The sequence below is a fragment of the Melanostigma gelatinosum genome (assembly GCF_949748355.1).
Source record: "Melanostigma gelatinosum genome assembly, chromosome: 22".
NCBI classification, from domain to species: Eukaryota; Metazoa; Chordata; class Actinopteri; order Perciformes; family Zoarcidae; genus Melanostigma; species Melanostigma gelatinosum.
In genome coordinates, this window is record NC_136655.1 from 14,226,174 (window position 1) to 14,233,180 (window position 7,007).

Here is a 7,007-nt window from a genome sequence, read left to right on the forward strand (position 1 = left end):
AAAATTAAAGTTAACGGGTTTTTAACTGAACAGGTGTGCTTGGAGCGATCCATCAGACAAGGGTGTCCTCTGTCGGCAATGCTCTACAGCTTGGTGGCAGAGCCGTTAGCGCTCAGTATAGAAAATGACGCTGAGATAGAGGGGATTAAAACTGTGGGTGGGAAAGAAGTGAAAATAATGCAATACGCAGATGACATAAACGTGTTTTTGAAAAACAGTTCGCACCTGGAGAAAACAATGGAAAATATAAGAAAGTACGAGTGTGCGTCGGGGGCAAAAGTAAACATGTCGAAGTCGGAAATAATGGTGTTCATGGAAAATTATATCGACACAGGGAAATGGGGTTTTAACGAAATAACTGAAGAACGTAAAATACTGGGTGTTTGGATAGGGAAAGATAGAGTAAAAGCGCGGGACAGAAATTGGTCGGGTGTAATAAAAAAAGTAAGGTACATATGTAACTTATGGCTTACCAAAAAATTGTATCAAATGCTCTGGTTCTGTCCAAAATTAATCACATTTTGGGGTCCTGCGAGCTGCCGGATTGGGCTTTGAATGCTTTAAATAGCATCATATCCCAGTTTTTGTGGAAAGGGAAGGGTAATATGATCGCTCGTAGGACATTAACCGCTAAGAAGTGGGAGGGGGGTTTAGATCTGATTGACATCGGTGCCAAAAGGGACGCACTTAGGGTAAAACTCATAGGGCGTTTTTTGGATGAGAAGAGGCAGCACCCGTGGAAGGATGCCTTGACCGGACTCCTGGCAGACTACGGTGAGAGAGGGCTTTACAATTTGTACGCCCTCTCTCCCAGAAATGTTTCAGGAGACTGGCCCGGGCTCTTTCGCGAGGCGCTGGAGGCTTGGGACAAGTTTCTGCCCCACCTCAGACCTGACGTGCAGCATGAAGGACATTTGATGCGGTTACCTTTTCTAAACTCACCCTTCTTCCTTCACAACGGCAGGCCCATGGTGTCTAAGGCCCTCCGCGAGGCAGGCCTGACAACACTTGGGGATGTCTGTGGAGGAGGGGGGAGTGGGGGGGGTTGCATTGTATTTGAAAGAATAAAAACTGTAATGGGACTGAGGAGGGCGGGGGGACCGTTCCAGGTCCGTGTAATAGGGGGGCTGGGGTGCAGCCTGTCAGAGTGCATCCGCAGGGACTGGAGCGCACTCAAAACCGGGAGGAATGTGAGGCAGGGCGATGCTGTAAGCTTCCTCCTGTGCCTAGGGGATAAAACAACAAATCTGGTCAGCATAAAAACAAAAACAATATACGATATTCTGTTGGGGATGCTCAAAAAAAAACCCGTGGCAGAAACGAGGTGGTCGGCTGTGTTCCCAAACAATGATGTAAGCACAATCTGGGGGAACCTTAGTATTCCCGCCATCCCTCATTCTGTCTTCAATAACGACTTTAAGTTAAGGCACAGGAGGATGTATACTAGCATCGTCCTACATCAGATTCACAAGCTCCTGTTCGTGCGGACCTGCGCAGTCTGTGGCCTGGCCGACGAGGATTTTGAGCATCTGGTCCTCCTTTGTCCGGCCCTGACGAAACTGAAAATTCTGGTTTTAAACTTGCTGTCTGCTCTGTGTCTCATAGAGAAGGAAAAGCTGAAGGACTGGAAGTGGGTATGGCTTTTCGGCCTGCCCAAGAAGGACGGGGGAGGAAGGGCGGTGCAGGCGAACACACTCCTCTCTTTTGCCAGGCATGCAGTAGTCTTAAGGCGCAACTTTGCCCTCTTCGAGGGCAAAGAGGTAAACATAGAAGAATTATTTAAAAACACTCTGAAGGCACATTTGAGGCTACTGCATGCCTGCAGAGAGGAGTGGTGTGAGCTTTTATTTGTAAATAAAACAAAACTGTGTAAATATGGAGAGGGAGGGGGGTTGGAGTTTAATTTTTGAGGGTGTACTATAGCTGGGGTTTGAGTTAGAGTTGCTTTATTTTTTTGTGGAGGGAGGGTAAGTAGGGGGAGTAAATGAACATGGATTATGAGGGTGATTATGTACTTCTGAGAGTCTATTTTGATTTTGTTTTGTCCGTTTTATCAGTAGTTGTAGTGTATGTTACTTTGGTTTATGGGGAGGATTAAGTTCGTTGATTTGTTTTGTGGGTTGGGTAAATGTTGAGTGTATCTTTTAAGTTGTGTGTGTTGAGGGTTTATCTTATTTTCTGTTGTCAGTTCATGAACCTTTTTTTTCGAAAAGGGGAACAAGTGTCATTTTGAGTGTTGTAAAAAACGAAATAATGTGTTTTTTTGATAATAAAATAAAAATAAAAAAAACCAACTAAGCCACAGCGCCTCGCTCAAGGTCTTTTTAACAAATTTAATTTGGTCGTTAATTTTCTCAAATATGAATGCAAAAAGTTGAAGTCAAGACCACCCAGGAATACCCACCTCTCTGAAGGTCTTTTTCACAAATTTTAAACGTCATTCATTTCCTCAAATATGACAGCAAAAAGGTGAAGTCAAGACTATCTAGGAGAGGCGCTGCTGGGATTTGAACCCAGGATCTCCTGTTTACTAGACAGGCACTTTGACCAACTAAGCCACAGCACCTCCGTGAAGGTCTTTTTGAAAAATTCTAAACCATCTTTAATTTTCACAAATATGAAACCAAAAAGTTGAAGTCTACACTGTATTGTAACAGGCAGTGGGTCACCAAAAAGATTCATTCTCATTTAGTGCTCATATAATTTTTCTCTTTGAGGCACTGCTGGAATTTGAACCCAGGATCTCCTGTTTGCTATGGCCACGCCTCGCTGATCAGTGCTGATTGAGGGACACCTGTGTGAGCAGTTGGATTGCTGAGCTCCAGAGCCAGCACGCTTTTTCTTCCTCCTCCTTTTTCTCTCTGCTTTAGTTTTCTTATGCGCTAAGAGATAGCCTTCTTCCTCAGTTTGGGTTCGTGCTTAGTACCCCCGTCAGTGTTACACTGATTGGGGGGAAGTTGTTTTTTTTCTCTCGCTTTTGAGAGCTATCCCCCGTGGTTTTCTACTGAGAGGGGCGCTTTCTTTTTTTTTCCCAACATGACGGCCTTACAGGTGAACCAGACCCGGACCGAATTAACGACGACGAGCAGGGATAACCCCAACAACCAGGCGGTGGAGGAAAGCAGAGACAGCCCACAAGCTGTCGAGAACAGGCAGGAGCAAGAGTTAAAAAACCTTACTGTGAATGTGGAGATGGAGGGAGGTGTTACGATGAGCACAATGGAGCTTATCAGCCATGTGCAGAGGCTGTGTGGAGCAATCCTCGCATGCCGGGTGATCAATCCAAAGCGATTCGAAATGACTATGAGCCATCCTAAAGGCAAGGACCGCCTGATGGAGGGTTTCAAAGTTGGCGAAACTAGGGTGCATGCGAAGGAGATTGCGAACGATGAGATGGTGGTCTCTTTTCTCAGCCTACCATATTACATCAGGGACCGATGCATCTTGGCAAAGCTGCAAAGCTGGGGAGTCATGGCCGTCTCTCCGGTGAAAAGGAGGATGTGGCCAGGGTCCAAGGTAACAGATGGCACCCGCTTCATGAGGGTGAGATTTAATGACAAAGTCCAGTCCCTCCCGTACTCTACTAAGTTTGCGACGGTGCTGGGCTTCGAGTATTTCCGTGTCATACATGACAAGCAGACAAAAATATGCCGAATCTGCATGCAGCCTGGCCATATCCAACGCGAGTGTCCGCAATTTTCATGCCACACTTGTGGAGTGCAAGGGCACTATGCCCGTGAATGCACAAACAAAGGCAGCAAGAGCTGCACGGGATGCAGGCAGGCGCAAGAAAGCTGCGTGTGTCATGGGCTGGTGGAGGTGGTTGGGGAGGAGGAGGTGGTGGAGGAGGTAGTGGAGGAAGAAGAGGAGATGGAGGGGACTGAGGACAGTGTAAACGCCAACGACTCCTCAAGTCTCGAGACCGAGGATGAGGAGGAGATGAGCAGCGAGGAGCAGGAGGAAGAGGGTGAGGCGGTGCCAGGGTCAGCAGCAGCAGCAGTGCCAGCGACAGCAGCAGTGGTGCCAGTGACAACGGCAACAGCAGCAGCGGTGTTAGCGACAGCAGCAGTGGTGCCAGTGACAACAGCAACAGCAGCAGCGGTGCCAGCGACAGCAGCAGCGGTGCCAGTGACAACAGCAACAGCAGCAGCGGTGTTAGCGACAGCAGCAGTGGTGCCAGTGACAACAGCAACAGTAGCAGTGGTGCTGGCGACAGCAGCAGTGGTGCCAGTGACAACAGCAACAGCAGCAGCGGTGAGGCCAGCGACGACAGCGGCAGCAGCGGCGGCGGCGGGGCCAGAGACGGCAGCGCGAGCGGTGGCGGCGGCAGCGGCAGCAGTAGCGGCAGACCCAGAGGCTTTAGCGGCAGACGTGGAGGGGGTGCCAGTGACTCCACCCATCCAACTTGGCCCAAGTGGGGACGAACTGAGAGTCAACGCGAGGCTGAAAGAACTGGGCCCGGGTAAGCCGGGCAAGGTGCGGGTCTCGAGACTGTCCCTGGGGAAGCAGAAGGATGCGTCGGCGGAGGGCCTGGGTGCAGAGCGGCTGACAGGAGCTGAAGAGCAGACGGCGTTGGGGTCCTCTCTGGAGTGCAGTGGCCTCCGGAGCAGTGGGGTTTGTGGCCCTCCACAGTGGCTGACGGATCCGTCAGACCCTGAAATGGACACCGCAGAAATGCAAATGTCTCGAGAGGCTGGAAGGCTGACAAGGGTCGCAGCTGAGGTGGCGATTGGGTCCTCCCAGGACGGCTGCAGCATGATCAGTGGGGGGGGGATTGGCTCCCCCGCGTTGCTGTCGGGTCACCTTCCCGACTCGGACGAGGACCTTAGGTCCATGCAGGAGGGGAGGAAGAGGTCCAGTGGCAACGGAAGAGGATCAGGTAAGAGGTTGAAAGGGCTGAACAAGAAGAGCTGATGAGGGTGCATACGTTGTTTAGACTTACCTTAATAGCGGCGCTCATGGCCCTGGAAAACCTGACTCTGATCTCTTTTAACACGTGTGGCTGCAAAAGCCCTGCAAGAATGCAGGTAATTCTAGAGAAGGTGAAAACGTTCGACATTGTTTGCCTGCAGGAGACTGGGTGGGACATTGCAGCTCTGGCAAGAGTGAAAAAACTGTGGAGAGGGGAGGTCCACTCCCAGGTGGGAGCTGGGAGTGCCCGAGGAGTAGCGGTACTGCTCAGTACAAAACTGAATGGCTTGAATAAATGCATTCTCAATGCGCTGGATGGGAGATGTATAGGGCTTGAAATCCTATACAAGACTGAACTGATCAGGGTGTTTAACATCCACGCGCCAAACGTTGAGGAGGAGAGGAGGGCTTTGTTTAAAAGTCTGACCAAATGGGTGAACAGCAAAACCATATTGCTTGGGGACTTTAATGTCGCTCTCAGTAGCAGCGATAGGTCCCACGAAAAAATCAAGAGTGATACGAGTAGAAACGCTTTAAGAGAACTGATGACGACGAAAAACCTGGTCGATGTTTGGCGCGTTTTTAATCCTGGGGTAAGGGCCTATACACGAAGGCAGGTGGTAATGGGGACATTGAAACAGTCTCGCATTGACCTGGTCCTGGCCGCCTCGGGCTTATATAAAGAAGTGGGAGAGATAAGCCATGTTTTTAGTGCATGGAGTGACCATGCGCTGGTCCGAGTGGAACTAAGTACTGGCAAGGGTAAAAAGGGCAGAGGTACCTGGTGCCTAAATAACGGCCTCCTAGAGGACAAAATATATAGGGAAAAAATGATACAAATCATTAAACAGTGTGGGCAGGATATCCAGGTGGTGGAGGACAAACTGTACTACTGGGAGGTGATAAAAACTAAAATAAAAAAGAATACTATAAGATATAGTAAAGAAAAAAAAGGGGAGGAGGTGCGGGAGGAAAACATAATGAATGAATTACTGAGCAAAGAGATTGCAAAAATGGAGAGAAACAAATTTTACAGCAGCGAAAGCTACGAGTTTTACAAAAACAAACTAAACGAGTGTGAGGTAAAACGGTGCAAAGGTGCCGCCATCAGGAGTCGCTCCCAGCAGTTACTGGAAGGTGAGAGGAGTACTGCATTCTTCCTGGGGCTGGAGAGAGTAGCTCAGGAGAAACAATACATCGAACAACTAAAGGGGAAGAATGGAGCGATAGTGAGTGGGAGCAGAGAACTGTTAACCGTGGCACATGACTTCTATAGTGCCTTGTACACAAAGCAAAACCTTAAGGAAGAACAGATAGAAGTCATGGCCAGCCAAATCAAAAAGCAAATTAGCAGTGCGGACAGAGAAATGTGTGAGCGCCCCTTTACTGAGCTGGAGATTGAGCTGGCAATAAAAAGTCTTAAGAACGGCAAGAGTCCAGGCTTGGATGGGCTCACAGCGGAGTTTTATACGTGTTTCACTGAGCTGCTCTCTCCGATCCTGAGACAGGTCTTTCAGGACATGACCGGGAAGGATGCGGTGTCCGAGCACTTTTCGGAGGGAGTGATTACCCTGAGTTTTAAGAAAGGAGAGAAGGAGGACTTGGGCAACTACAGGCCCATCAGCCTGCTTAATGTCGACTACAAAGTCCTCGCCAAAATACTGGCAGGCAGACTGAAGGGGGTGATTGAGGCAATAGTGTCCAAAACGCAAGCCTATAGCATACCAGGCAGAGACATAAGCGATAATATAATAGCTGTAAAAAGCTTGGTAGACAAAATGAGTAAAGAGGGTGGGATCTTGTTGGGGATTGATTTGGAAAAGGCGTTTGACCGGGTGGAGCATAGGTTTTTGTGGGAGGTATTACGTAGATATGGGTTTGGGGTAAATTACATAAACTGGATTAGATTAATATATAAGAAAGCAAAGAGTAAAATTAAAATTAACGGGTTTTTAACTGAACAGGTGTGCTTGGAGCGATCCATCAGACAAGGGTGTCCTCTGTCGGCAATGCTCTACAGCTTGGTGGCAGAGCCGTTAGCGCTCAGTATAGAAAATGACGCTGAGATAGAGGGGATTAAAACTGTGGGTGGGAAA